This window comes from Anolis sagrei, chromosome X (genome assembly GCF_037176765.1).
Source record: "Anolis sagrei isolate rAnoSag1 chromosome X, rAnoSag1.mat, whole genome shotgun sequence".
Lineage (NCBI taxonomy): Eukaryota > Metazoa > Chordata > Lepidosauria > Squamata > Dactyloidae > Anolis > Anolis sagrei.
Genome location: NC_090034.1, coordinates 62,043,877 through 62,059,181, shown reverse-complemented (window position 1 = coordinate 62,059,181; position 15,305 = coordinate 62,043,877). Strand labels below are relative to the sequence as shown.

Sequence of the window (15,305 nt, the reverse complement as noted above, 5' to 3'; positions counted from 1 at the left end):
AGGAAGGAGGGAGGGAAAGAGGGAAGGAGACCTTTGGCGCTTCTGACTTGCCTGCAAAAGGAAGCCTCCTCGGCCTCTTATCTTATCCTCTCTCCTCGCCTCTGGGGTGATTCACAGTCATGGGTTTGGAAACAGTGACATTGCAGACCAAAGGGGCAAGCAACCGTTGAGAGTCTCTCTACGAGTCCCCCAAACAACAGCAACAACAACAATATCGCTCAGATCAAGGATGATTATCACTTATGGCAAGCCCGGGCCAACTTCGCCCCTCCCACAATTCCTAACAGCCAATAATTATAATATAATAATGATTATTATTATTATTATTATTGATAACAATACAATAACATAATAATAATAAAACACTAAAATGAAGATAATATTCTTTAAAAAGAAAAAAATAATAAAATACAACAATAATATTAAAATAATATAATAATGTTATTCTAAAAATAATATAATAATAATGTAATTGGCCCGGACCAATTTTGGTGCACCCACAATTCCTAACAGCCGGTAATAATAATAATAATGATGATGATGATGATGATGAAACAACAGAATAAGGAACAGTGAACAGACCAATGGAACGGCTTCAGATTACGATTCTGGATGGCGTGACTTTAATAACTGGTTTTAGTTTGTGTTGTTGTCATGTTTAGGTTTAATGTAAATGTTTATTGTACGGTATGTTTATGTTTTCACATCAAATTGCTGCCTAATTTGTAACACCGCTCTGGGTACAGAAGGGCGGGGTATAAATGAAACAATAAAATAAAATAAATAATAAACAATACAATAGTATAATTATAATAAAATAATAATATAATATGATTATTATTTATTTATTATTTATTTATTTACAGCATTTATATACCGCTTTTCTCACCCCTAGGAGGACTCAAAGCAGTTGATAACAATACTACAATAAATATTATTGTATTTAATATATTTTAAAAAAGATTTAATTGGTCTGGGCCAATTATATAATAATTATTATATTATTTTTATAATATAATAAAATATTTTAAAAATAATATTATGATATTTTAAAATAATATAATAATACAATATAATATTGCAAAACAATATTAAAACATAATAATAATATTGATTGATTTATTTATTGTGTCAGGGGCAAACCAAACAGTTGCATTGCATTTTCAGCCATCTACGAAGACGTTGCCCAGGGGACGCCCGGATGTCTTGCAATCCTGCGAGGAGGCTTCTCTCATGTCCCCCAATAATAATATTAAAATAGTATAATAAAGTTATTATAAAAATGAGGAGCCCCCGGTGGCGCAGTGCGTTAAAGCCCTGTGCCAGCAGGATTGAAGACCGACAGGTCGTAGGTTCGAATCCGGGGAGAGGTGGATGAGCTCCCTCTATCAGCTCCAGCTCCTCATGCGGGGACATGAGAGAAGCCTCCCACAAGGATGATAAAAACATCAAATCATCCGGGCGTCCCCTGGGCAACGTCCTTGCAGACGGCCAATAATTATAATTAAAATAATTATAAATAATAATTAAAATTAATAATTAAATAATTAATAATTAAAATAAATTAAAATAAATAATTAAAATAAATAATAATAATAATAATAATAAAATAATAATTAAAATAATTAATAATTAAAATAATTATAAAAATAATATTATAATAATAATGTAATTGGCCCGGGCAAACTTTGGCCCTCACACAATTCCTAACAGCTGGTAACAATAACAATATTATAATATAATTTTAATAAAATAATAATAATGTAATATAATAATAAAAATATTTTAAAATAATGTAATATTCTTTAAAAAGAATAATTAAATATAATAATAATATAATGCTATTATAAAATAATAAAATAATATTATACTAATATAATAACAATAAAAATATTTTAATAATAATATAATAATTATTATATTATGATGTGTTTGATTATATGAATACTTTGAATTCTATTTATATTTAGCAGCAACATTATTATTATATGTATTATATTTATATGGATTATTACATGTAGATCTAGTTGTAGGAGGACTGATCACATTTATAGTTTTATATCCGTTATTATATTAATAATATGCATTATATTTATATTTAGTAGCAGTAGTATATTTAATAGTAGTATGATGATGATGATGATGATGATGATGATTACCTTTATTTGTACCCCGCTAGCATCTCCCGAAGGACTCGATGGGGGTTACAAAGGCCAAGGCCTCAAAAACATAGCATAACAATACACAACTCAAAGCAAATCAAAACAATTAAAGCAATATGAAAAACAATAGAACAATAAAACAATACACCAAACACAATAAAACTGGGGCCAGGCCAAATGTAATGGGTACAGATTAAAAGTGCTGATGTGACAGGTGGTATGTCGGATTTTAGGGTAAGTGCAGTGTGCAAGCAATCTTAAAGTCTAATAAAGTGCTTCTGGGACAGGTTGTTGGAGTTTTCCTATTCTGGAAAGGAACATCGGAACAGCCAGGTCTTCAAGTTCTTCCTAAAGACTGCCAACGTAGGGTCCGGTCTAATGTCTTTGGGGAGGGTGTTCCAGAGTCGGGGGGCCACCACAGAAAAGGCCCTGTCTCGCGTCCCCACCAGACGCGCCTGCAACGCAGGGGGAATCGCGAGCAAGGCCTCTCCAGATGAGTGAAGAGAACGCGTGGGTTCATAGACGGGGATGCGGTCACGCAGGTAGGCAGGTCCCCAACCGTTTAGGGCTTTGTAGGTAAGCACCTGCACCTTGAATTGGGCTCGGAAGATAAACGGCAGCCAGTGGAGCTCCCTGAACAGAAGGGTTGACCTCTCTGTGTAGGGAGCACCAGTTAACATCCTGGCCGCCGCTCGTTGGACCAGTTGAAATTTCTGAGCCATTTTCAAGGGCAGCCCCACGTAGAGCGCATTACAGTAGTCCAATCTAGAGGTGACCAAGGCAAGGACCACCCTGGCTAGATCAGCCTTCGCGAGGTACAGTCGCAGTTGGCACACGACTCTTAATTGTGCCAAAGCCCTCCTGGACACCGCCGACGCCTGAGCCTCAAGCGTAAGCGATGAATCCAAACTGCGGACCTGTGGCTTCAGGGGGAGTGTAACCCCGTCCAACACAGGTTACCACCCTATACCCCGATCCGGTTTGCAATTGACCAGGAGGACCTCTGTCTTGTCGGGATTGATCTGATTTAAATTTATTATTATATTTATTAATATTTTATATTATTATTATTATTATTATTATTATTATTATTATTATAGCCACAGAACTGCAACCTGCGAAGGCAAGGGCTTCCTTCCTTCCTCCTTCCTGGTATGTTTTTGGCCTGCTTACCTTGTGGGCTCCCCGGCTCTCCCCAGTCGTGGCTCCGAGCTGCTTTCTGCCTGCCAAAGGAGGGAGTGAGCGAGCGAAAAAGTGGCCCTTGGACCTTGCGGGCCAACGAAGCAAGGCAGCCAGCCAGGCAGGCCTGCCATTCCGCAGCCGGGCACCAGGGGGTGGCGCAGCCTTGTATTCAGGTGGAAGGAAGAGAAGGGCGCGTTGGGGTCTTGGGAAGAGCTCAAGGGGCGCCTCTTGGTACGCCCCCCCCCCCCCACTTGCATACGACTCAGAGTTCAGAACGGGCCTGGACACTCTGTCTATCTCATAGGCTTGGGCGATCCAGTTCGTTAATTTCGTAATTCGTTATTAATTCGTATTTAAATTAGCTTACGATCCAGTATCGAACCATGCAGGAATAGTGTGAGGAGTAATTAAGAATCGAAACAATTTTTCCAATTTTCGTAATTATTTCGTAATTATTTCGTAATTATTTCCGTATGTCAGGTGCAAGTTTTACAGTCTTGCATTTACCCCACTTCCGGTCCCTTTGCTCTGCTGCTTCCCTCCTCTTTCCTCATGCTTCTTCTTGCCTCACTCTAATATACAATACTATAATATAATATATAATATAATAATATTATAATAATATAATATATATATTATATTATTATAATACTATTATATTATAGTATTGTATATATTATATTATATTATTATATTATATATTGTATTACTATATTATTATATTATATTATAATTGTATAATATAATATAATATATATAATATATTATAATATAATATAATAATATAATATACAATAATATAATATAATAATATTATAATATAATATACAATATAATATAATAATATTATTATAATATAATATAATATAATATAATATAATATAATATAATATAATATAATATAATATAATAATTGTTTGTTTTATCACACCAACAGTCAACAACAGAGGGAGAGGGAAGCTTCAGAAGTTCCCCCTGTCCCATTTGGAGGTTTTTTTAGCATATTGCGCAATCGCGTCCGCCATTAACGAATCGATTCGTAATTTACGAAATTTCGGAAATTTCAAAATTTTGAAATCTTAAATTTCGGAAGTCCTCAGAATTTAGAAACGCTAGCGCACCCTAGAAACGAAACGAGTTTAGAACCAATTTTTTTCTTGATCGCCCAAGCCTACTATCTCATCTATACACACACATGCAGGCCATCCCCAAGTTACACACATCCGACTTACAAATGACTCCCATTTGTTTGAATATAAGTGGTGGCCTTTGGGGGGGGCTCACCAATGCTTCCTCTTCATCCTGGAAAGAAGTGACGAGCAGAGTGCCACAAGCAGGGTTCCGTCCTGGGCCCGGTCCTGTTCAACATCTTGATGAATGACTTAGATCAGGGGTCCTCAAACTATGGCCCGAGGGCCGGATACAGCCCTCCAAGGTCATTTACCCGGCCCTCTCTCAGGGTCAACTTATATCTGAAATGACTTGAAAGCACATAACAACAACAACAATCCTATCTCATCATCCAAAAGCAGGCCCACACTTCCCATTGAAATACTTGTTGTTGTTGTCCATTCGTTCAGTCGTCTCCGACTCTTCGTGACCTCATGGACCAGTCCACGCCAGAGCTCCCTGTCAGCCGTCACCACCCCCAGCTCCTTCAAGGTCAGTCCAGTCACTTCAAGGATGCCATCCATCCATCTTCCCCTTGGTCGGCCCCTCTTCTTTTTGCCTTCCACTTTCCCCAGCATCATTGTCTTCTCTAGGCTTTGCTGTCTCCTCATGATGTGGCCAAAGTACTTCAGCTTTGTTTCTAGTATCCTTCCCTCCAGTGAGCAGTCGGGCTTTATTTCTTGAAGTATGGACTGGTTGGATCTTCTCGCAGTCCAAGGCACTCTCAGCACTTTCCTCCAACACCACAGCTCAAAAGTATCGATCTTCCTTCGCTCAGCCTTCCCTAAGGTCCAGCTCTCACATCCGTAGGTGTCTACAGGGAATACCATGGCTTTGACTATGCGGATCTTTGTTGCCAGTCTAATGTCTCTACTCTTCACTATCTTATCAAGATTGGACATTGCTCTCCTCCCAAGAAGGAAGCGTCTTCTGATTTCCTGGCCACAGTCTACATCTGCAGTAATCTTTGCGCCTAGAAATACAAAGTCTATCACGGCCTCCACGATTTCTCCCTCTATTTTCCAGTTATCAATCATTCTTGTTGCCATAATCTTGGTTTTTTTGACGTTTAGCTGCAACCCGGCTTTTGCGCTTTCTTCTTTCACCTTGGTTAGAAGGCTCCTCAGCTCCTCCTCGCTTTCGGCCATCAGAGTGGTGTCATCTGCATATCTGAGGTTGTTAATGTTTCTTCCAGCAATTTTCACCCCAGCTTTGCATTTATCCAGCCCCGCACATCGCATGATGTGTTCTGCATACAAGTTAAAAAGGTTGGGTGAGAGGATGCAGCCTTGCCGTACGCCTTTCCCAATCTTGAACCAGTCTGTTGTTCCGTGGTCAGTTCTTACTGTTGCTACTTGGTCCTTGTACAGATTGGAATACTAATACGCTTATATTTGTTAGAATTGTTTTTCATTTTAATGATTGTATTATTTTAAGTGGGTTTTTTTTGCACTTCCAATAAGGTATGTGCAGTGTGCATAGGAATTCATTCATTTTTTTTTTCAAATTATAATCTGGCCCTCCAACAGTTTGAGGGACTATGACCTGGCCCTCTGTTTAAAAAGTTTGAGGACCTCTGACTTAGATGAAAGGCTAGAAGGCATGATCATCAAGTTTGCAGACAACACCAAATTGGGAGGGATAGCCAGTACTCCAGAGGACAGGAGCAGGATTCAAACGATCTTGGCAGATTAGAGAGATGATTGGCCAAAACTAACAAAATGAAATTCAACAGGGACAAATGCAAGGTACTCCACTTAGGCAGGAGAAACGAAATGCAAAGATACAAAATGGGGGACGCCTCGCTCTAGAGCAGTACGTGTGAAAAAGATCTTGGAGTCCTCGTGGACAACAAGTTAAACATGAGCCAACAATGTGATGTGGCGGCAAAAAAAAGCCAATGGCATTTTGGCCTGCATCAATAGGAGCATAGTGTCTAGATCTAAGGAAGTAATGCTACCCCTCTATTCTGCTTTGGTTAGACCACACCTGGAGTATTGTGACCAATTCTGGGCACCACAATTTAAGAGAGATATTGACAAGCTGTAATGTGTCCAAAGGAGGGTGACTAAAATGATCAAGGGTCTGGAGAACAAGCTCTACGAGGAGCGGCTTAAGGAGCTGGGCATGTTTAGCTTGAAGAAGAGAAGGCTGAGAGGAGATATGATAGCCATGTATAAATATGTGAGAGGAAGCCACAGGGAGGAGGGAGCAAGCTTGATTTCTCCTTCCCTGGAGACTAGGATGCGGAACAATGACTTCAAACTACAAGAAAAGAGATTCCATCTGAACATGAGGAAGAACTTCCTGACTGTGAGAGCCGTTCAGCAGTGGAACTCTCTGCCCCGAAGTGTGGTGGTGGAGACTGTCAATAGGATCATGACTGCAACTCGGCCGACCACCTGCTCCCTCGATCCGTGTCCCTCCTGGCTAGTAAAATCTTGCCTGGAGGGATTACGTGGACCTCTGTTGAATATAATAAACAGCTCCCTTGAGCAAGGAGTTTTTCCAGAGGGTTTAAAAGAGGCGGTGGTATCTCCGCTGCTGAAGAAACCACACTTAGATCGTTCGGTTCCCTCTAGCTACCGCCCAGTCTCGAACCTTCCGTTTCTGGGCAAGGTGGTTGAGAGGGCAGCAGCAGAACAGTTGCAGCAGTTCCTTAATGACACAGCTGGACTCGATCCCTTCCAGTCCGGCTTCCGTAGGGGGCACGGGACGGATACTGTGCTACTTGCCACCACAGATCAGCTTTGCTGCCAGATGGATCAAGGCGGATCAGCGCTGCTTGTGTTATTGGACCTCACAGGAGCATTTGATACGGTCGATCACAATCTTTTGACCCACCGCCTAGCCATGACTGGGGTTAGGGGGATACCCCTTAAATGGGTGTCCTCCTTCCTCCAGAATCGAGGATAGCGTGTGGTGAGGGGAGGGATGGTTTCCGAGAGATCTCCACTAACTTGCGGGGTCCCGCAGGGAGCTATTCTCTCTCCTCTATTATTTAACATCTATATGTGACCGCTTGCCCGACTGGTGCGGAGCTTTGGGCTTGAGTGCCACCAGTACGCTGATGACACTCAGCTCATTCTGAGGATGGAGGGCCGGCCGGACTCTGTACCCAAAAATTTCCATCAGTGACTTGAGGCCGTTACTGGATGGTTGCATGGCCAGCAGGTTGAGGGTGAATCCAGTGAAGACGGAGATCCTTTGGCTGGACCATCCGGGTGGGAGGGAGATCCAGCTGCCTACCCTGGATGGCGAGACACTACGTCCGTCACCTTCTGTAAAAAGCCTTGGTGATTTATTGGACCCTCTGCTCACAATGGAGGCCCAGGTCTCTGCTGTGAGCAGATCTGCGTTTTTCCACCTACGTCAGGCTAGGCGACTGGCTCCCTTCCTATCTAGGAACGACATGGCTACGGTGATCCAGGCGATAGTCATCTCAAGGCTCGACTACTGTAACGCCCTCTACATTGGCCTTCCTTTGTCAGTGATCCGGAAACTGAAGCTGGTGCAAAATGCAGCGGCTTGTCTTCTCGCTGGGGTGCCGGTGAGGTGTCGTATCACCCCAATTCTACAACAGCTGCACTGGCTTCCGATTGAGTACCGGATTACTTTCAAGGTGCTGGTGCTAACCTTTAAGGCCTTATATGGTCTGGGGCCGGCGTACCTGAGGGCCCGCTTATCCCCCTACCAACCCCAGAGATTACTTCGGTCCGAGGACCAAAATTTGCTTGAAATCCCCAACATCTGGACTTATCATCTGTCCTCTACTAGGCAGAGAGCCTTCTCGATTGTGGCCCCTTATTTATGGAAGGCCTTGCCAGTTGAAACCCGAACCATCCGAGAGCTATTTGTTTTTCGGAAAGCCTGTAAGACCTTTCTTTTCCGACAAGCTTTCAATGGGTGAATAACTCGGGACTATGTCGGTTCTCGTTTTATTGTATTTTAAAGTTGGTTGTATTGTTTTAATCTACTGCTGTAAACTGCTCCGAGCCAAATTGGGAGTGGCGGTATACAAGTCAAATAAATAAATATATTTATAAGTGTGATTTGCTACTACCACATAATCTATTACACTGCTTCCGCTTCCTGATATATAGGTAAATTCTGCACAATTCTCAAATTTAGGGTCACCATTTATTATGTTTAAGGCTAGTCTTGTTGTCATCTGCGCTGAGCATGTACCTGCGAAGTTGATCTTGTTATCCTTAGATTTCCTATCAATCTTGTTTAAGTGGTCATCCATATCTTCCAGATGCCATAACTTGGAGGCTAGTAAGGTTGGATTATCTGGTCAGTTGTCCCACCTCCTCCAAGATGAACTGAACCACCTAAACTGGGCTCTACAGGCCAATGGATACTCCACCTCAGACATCAGAAGTGCTGCAAAACCGAGAACAAGCCACGAGAGTAAAGATGAAGATCCACCCAGAGGAAAAGTGTTCTTGCCATACATCAAGGGAACCACTGACCGCATAGGGAAGCTGATGAGGAAACACAACATACAAACCACTTTCAGATCCACCAAGAAAATCCAACAAATGCTGCGTTCAGCAAAGGACAAAAGGGATCCTCTCACCTCTGCAGGAGTCTACCGTGTACCATGCAGCTGTGGACAAGTCTACATAGGGACCACCAAACGCAGCGCCCAGACACACATCAAGGAACATGAAAGGCACTGCAGACTACTCCAACCAGAGAAATCAGCCATAGCAGAGCACCTGATGAACCAGCCTGGACACAGCATATTATTTGAGAACACAGAAGTGCTGGACCACTCTCACAACAACCATGTCAGACTACACAGAGAAGCCATTGAAATCCACAAGCATGTGGACAATTTCAACAGAAAGGAAGAGACCATGAAAATGAACAAAATCTGGCTACCAGTATTAAAAAAAACTCAAAAATTACAACAGCAAAACAACAGAGGGGAAACAAAACAGGCACATAAAATCACTCTCAACAAGGGATTCCCCCCAGGCACTTCCAAGCCATTGAATGCTAATCAAGGTGATCAGCTGAAACATTCACAGCTAACCCCAGCAAACAAAAGTCCTTTGTCTCACCCTGGTCATTCCACAGATATATAAACCCCTTTTTTCCTACTTCCAACAGACCTCACTACCTCTGAGGATGCTTGCCATAGATGCAGGCGAAACGTCAGGAGAAAAATTGTCTCCAGAACATGGCCATATAGCCTGGAAAAACCTACAACAACCCAGTGATTCCGGCCATGAAAGCCTTCGACAATACATTACTATATAATCTTCTAGTTCCTCCCAAGTACAAATTAGCTCTGCCCTTTTGCAGCTGGGAGGAATATATACATTAACCAGGAGTATCTGTGTAGGTCCATATTCTATGTGACAAGCCATAGCTATATGGCTGTAGTTGTCGAGTGGTTTGACTTTAGCCCCAAGAGATGTAGACAGCAGAATGGCCAGGCAAGCTTTCAGTCGCTCTCTACCGTTTTCCAATTTAGCTGGGGAGTCAAGTATAGTGTATCCATTAAAATCTAGAGGTCCTTTGCTCCCATGTCTCTTGTAGTGAAATTATGTCAAAATTCCTCAAAAATTTACCAACCCCTTCCTCTTTACTTCTGGTCTGCCAACCTGCTATGTTCCACGATAGACAGTTGAGGTTAGATGATTTTGTTAGCAAGATTTTCACTTTTGGGGCTGATGGAGGTTGCAGAATAGAGGGCTGAGTAGGAGGTGTTTCATGGAGCCCCCGGTGGCGCAGTGGGTTAAATCACTAAGCTGCTGAGCTTGTTGATCGAAAGGTCGCAGGTTTGATTCCAGGGAGCGGCGTGAGCTTCTGCTGTCAGCCCTAGCTTCTGCCAACCTAGCAGTTCGAAAACATGCAAATGTGAGTAGATCAATAGGTACCGCTCCGGCGGGAAGGTAACGGCGCTCCATGCAGTCATGCTGGCCACATGACCTTGGAGGTGTCTACGGACAACGCCGGCTCTTCGGCTTAGAAATGGAGATGAGCACCACACCCCAGAGTCAGACATGACTGGACTTAATGTCAGGGGGCTACCTTTACCTTAGGAGGTGTTTCATTCTTTACTTCATTCCTAAATAGTCAGTAATCACTCTTAGGATGGCTCAGTGGTTCTGTTTGTTGCCCGCCTCTAGCCCTCCCATAAGGTATTTATTATTTATTTATTTCAAAGTTTTATATACCGACCTTCTCACCTCTTTGAGGGACTCAGACCGGTTTCCAGCCATAAAAACACATACAATCAGTAAAACATCATAGTTCATATTACAATAACATATTAAAACAACAAATCTATTTAAAACTACAGTGGTCAGTCGTCATACTAAAATCGATTATACATCATCTTCCATCCAAATCTTAGGGTGTTGTCTCATTCATCGAAAGCCTGTCTCCATAACCACGTCTTCACCTGTTTCCTAAATGTCAGGATAGATGGGGCGGTTCTGACCTCCGGTGGGAGAGAGTTCCAGAGTCGCGGGGCCACCACCGAGAAGGCCCTGTCCCTCGTCCCCACCAGACGCGCTTGAGAGGCCGGTGGGACCGAGAGCAGGGCCTCTCCAGACGATCTTAACAATCTTGATGGTTCATAGGGGAGAATACGTTCGGAGAGGTAAACAGGGCCGGAGTCATTTAGGGCTTTATAGGTTAACACCAGCACTTTGAATTGTGTTCGGAAGCTAATCGGCAGCCAGCGGAGCTGGTGTAACAGCGGAGTGGTGTGCTCCCTGTACCCAGCACCTGTTAGTAGTCTGGCTGCCGAGCGTTGGACTTGCTGCAGCTTCCGGGCAGTCTTCAGAGGCAACCCCACGTAGAGAGCGTTGCAGTAACCTAAGCGGGATGTAACCAAAGCGTGGACTACCGTGGTCAAGTCAGACTTCCCAAGGTACGGGCGCAGCTGGCGCACAAGTTTTAGTTGTGCAAAAGCTCCAATGACCACCGCCGAGACCTGGGGCTCCAGGCTCAGCGATGAGTTTAGGAGAACTCCCAGACTGCGAACATGCGCCTTTAGGGGGAGTGTGACCCCGTCCAGCACAGGCTGTAACCCCATACCCTGTTCGGCCTTATGACTGACCAGGAGTACCTCTGTCTTGTCTGGATTTAGTTTCAATCTGTTGTCCCTCATCCAGTCCGTTACAGCGGCCAAGCACCGGTTCAGGATCTGGTACATCCTTCTCCACTTGGTCCCCTATAAAATGTCCTGGCTCGGATTGAATTTTAGCCCCCTTAGTCGCCCTACTAAGAAGCTCTGCCCGTAGCAGAGTCAATCTGTCTATTATTTCCCTTTGACTTGGTTGTGGGAAGCATTGGAATGTTTCCAGCAGGTCACCTTCCTCGCCTATATATAGCTCACTAAACGGTGTTTCAGTTATGAGCACTGATTCCGGTTGCTCTGCTGGAGGGAGCTGATTTAATGGTTTAGGAGTGTCTCCTAGGTCTATGAGATTGGCTTCTTTGCAGTGAGAAGGTCCTCCCTTGCGCATGTGACAGGGCTCAGGCTGCACTGTAATCGGTGGTCAGTGGTTTGCTCTTCTCCACACTCGCATGTCGTGGATTCCACTTTGTAGCCCCATTTCTTAAGGTTGGCTCTGCACCTCGTGGTGCCAGAACGCAGTCTGTTCAGCACCTTCCAAGTTGCCCCATCTTCTGTGTGCCCAGGAGGGAGTCTCTCATCTGGTATCAGCCACTGAGTGAAGTTCCGGGTTTGAGCCTGCCACTTTTGGACTCTCGCTTGCTGCAGTGTTCCTGCGAGTATCTCTGTAGATCACAGGAAGCTATTTCTTGATTTAAGGCATTGGCATGCTGGCTGATAGCCGAACAGGGGATGGGCCGGAGATGTCACTGCCTTGGTCCTTTCATTGCTGGCTGCTACTTCCCGGCGGATGTCAGGTGGTGCAATAACCTAAACAGTGTAATTTCTCCAGCGGTCTTGGGCATAGACATCCTATGATTTATTTATTTATTTATCATGTCATCAGCAACCATACCATTGTATTACATTTCTAACAGAACAAAACAAACAGATTAAAAAAGCACAAATTTTGCAATTTTGGTAGTTGATTAAATGTCCTTTGACCAGTATCTGGCCACTTGGATTGCCTCTGGTGTTGCCGCAAGAAGGTCCTCCCTTGCACATGTGACAGGGCTCAGGCTGCACTGTAATCGGTGGCCTGTGGTTTGTCCTTCTCCACACTCGCATGTCGTGGACTTCACTTTGTAGCCCCATTTCTGAAGGTTGGCTCTGCACCTCGTGGTGCCAGAACGCAGTCTGTTCAGCACCTTCCAAGTTGCCCCATCTTCTGTGTGCCCAGGAGGGAGTCTCTCATCTGGTATCAGCCACTGAGTGAAGTTCCGGGTTTGAGCCTGCCACGTTTGGTCTCTCGCTTGCTGCAGTGTTCCTGCGAGTATCTCTGTAGATCACAGGAAGCTATTTCTTGATTTAAGGCATTGGCATGCTGGCTGATGCCCAAACAAGGGATGAGCTGGAGATGTCACTGCCTTGGTCCTTTCATTGCTGGCTGCTACTTCCCGGCGGATGTCAGGTGGTGCAATACCGGCTAAGCAGTGTAATTTCTCCAGTGGTGTAGGGCGCAGACACCCCGTGATAATGCGGCATGTCTCATTAAGAGCCACATCCACTGTTTTAACATGATGAGATGTGTTCCATGCTGGGCATGCATATTCATCAACAGAGTAGCATAGCACAAGGGCAGATGTCTTCACTGTGTCTGGTTGTGATCCCCAGGTTGTGCCAGTCAGCTTTCGTATGATATTGTTTCTAGTGCCCACTTTTTGTTTGATATTCAAGCAGTGCTTCTTGTAAGTCAGAGCACGGTCCAGAGTGACTCCCAGGTGTTTGGGTGTGCTGCAGTGTTCCCGTGGGATTCCTTCCCGGGTCGAATGACTAGTCCCAAAGTCAACTGTGTGTCCAGTAATCTTCTTCCCTGAATCTGCAATTTGGTGATGGATCTGGGCATTGTATGTTTTTATCCTGTTTCCCCTTCTGCTCCCTCACCCATATTGTGCTTTAGTAGTTATATTTATATTTTTAATGTACCAAAAATACCAAGTTTGTATGAAAATGTGACTCTATTTCCTGTGCTGGTCAATGACCGAAATAAATGATTTGATTTGATTGATTCCCGAGTCATCCTCAGTGCTCAAGATCCTTATCTGGTTCAACTAACTTCTAAAAGCTTCTATAAGCATTTGTCTATCTTGACTACAGTCTCTAAGCAGACAGTTCCTGCTGAAGTCTAAACTGAATTGTTCTAAAATGGAGTCTGAGTCCTGAACAAGCCCAGACTTGATCACATGGTCTGCAGCCCTTCCCATAACAAAGTGTTAAGGAAAAGTGCATACCAGCACACACAGATACAATCCAGCAAGCAATTGGAATCCCACAACCAGTAACTAGTAGAGGAGGCTTGGGCAGGACGTCATTTCCAACATGGAGGGGCCTCGCCTCCCGTTTAACTGACTCCTGCTTAATTGGCTATGGGATGCTGGGGTTTGAAGTTTGGTGGGGCCTCAGCAAGAGTAGGGTCAAGGGCCTTGCCAAACTACAGCTCCCACGACTCCATAGCATTGCACCAAGGCAACCAAAGTGCATCTGTCAGGGGTGATTTGAATGCAATATTCCTGTTTCTTGGCAGGGGGTTGGACTGGATGGCCCATGAGGTCTCTTCCAACTCTTTGATTCTATCATTCTATGATCTGTTCTGGAGCAGAGATGAAGCCAAGGTTTCCCTTTCCATTGCAGGAAGTTTGGGTGCAAGAACACTCCTGGGTTTTAAAGGAGGAAGTGTTCTGCAGTGCTTCAGTGGGGTTCCTTCTCAGGTCATCCTCAGAGCTTGAGATGCTTGTCTGTTCTTAAGATGGAAAACACATGTCGGTGTTTCAGATGGATTAGGAATCAGCTGGTTTTCCCGCTAATAGGCACCTAAACCTTCAGAGAGCTTCTGCTCAACCGTTTCAAAGCTCCCTGCTTGGGTGGTGATGGCACAATTGTCAGCATAGATTAAACTCAGAGTTAAAGATGATGGAGATTGAGGTGATGAAAATGATGAAGCCAATGGAGAGGATAGAGATAGAATGATGGAGATGAACGAGATTATGGTAATAAAGATGAAGGAAATGGTAGAGTGGATAGAGATAATGGAAACGATTAAGATGATGGTGATGATAAAGATAATAGAGATAGAGATCCTGGAAACAATAGCAATGGTGATAGAGATGAAAGAAATGAAGATTATGATGATGGAGATAGAGATGAACGAGATGATGAAAATGACAGAGATAGGGATGATGAAGAGGATAAAGGCGATGGAGATGATAGAGACAGTATTATAAATATAATGGAGATGAAGGAAATAATGGTAATAATAGAGGTGATAAAGATGAAGGAAATGATGAAGGAGATGCTAGAGATGATTGAAATAAGATGATGAAGATGACAAATGATGGAGGTGATACAGATTAAGATGATAAAGATACTGGAGACGATGAAGATGAAGGAGATGATAGAGACTATAACAATGAAGAGGGTGATAAACACAATGGAGATAATGGAGATAAAATGATGGAGACGATGATAGAGATGAAGGAAATGATGAAGATGGAGATAGAGATGATGGAGACAGAATGATGGAGACAATAGAGACAAGATGATGGAGATGATGGTGATAAAAATGAAGGGAATGATAAAGACAATGGAGTTGAAGATTAAGATAGAGATTAAGATGATGGATAGAGATGATGGAGATGATGACGAAGATAGAG

The 15,305-nt window shown here is 43.4% G+C and overlaps 1 protein-coding gene across 1 annotated transcript in view; it reads right to left on the bottom strand.

The window, feature by feature from the left end:
• CERS4 (ceramide synthase 4) overlaps positions 1–3,402 on the bottom strand; it is an 82,011-nt gene extending 78,609 nt beyond the window's left edge. Inside the window, exon 1 of the mRNA XM_060784740.2 lies at positions 3,336–3,402. The gene's annotated coding sequence lies outside the window, so the exon portion shown is untranslated. The remainder of the gene's footprint in view (positions 1–3,335) is intronic.
• Between the last annotated feature and the right edge of the window lie 11,903 nt (positions 3,403–15,305).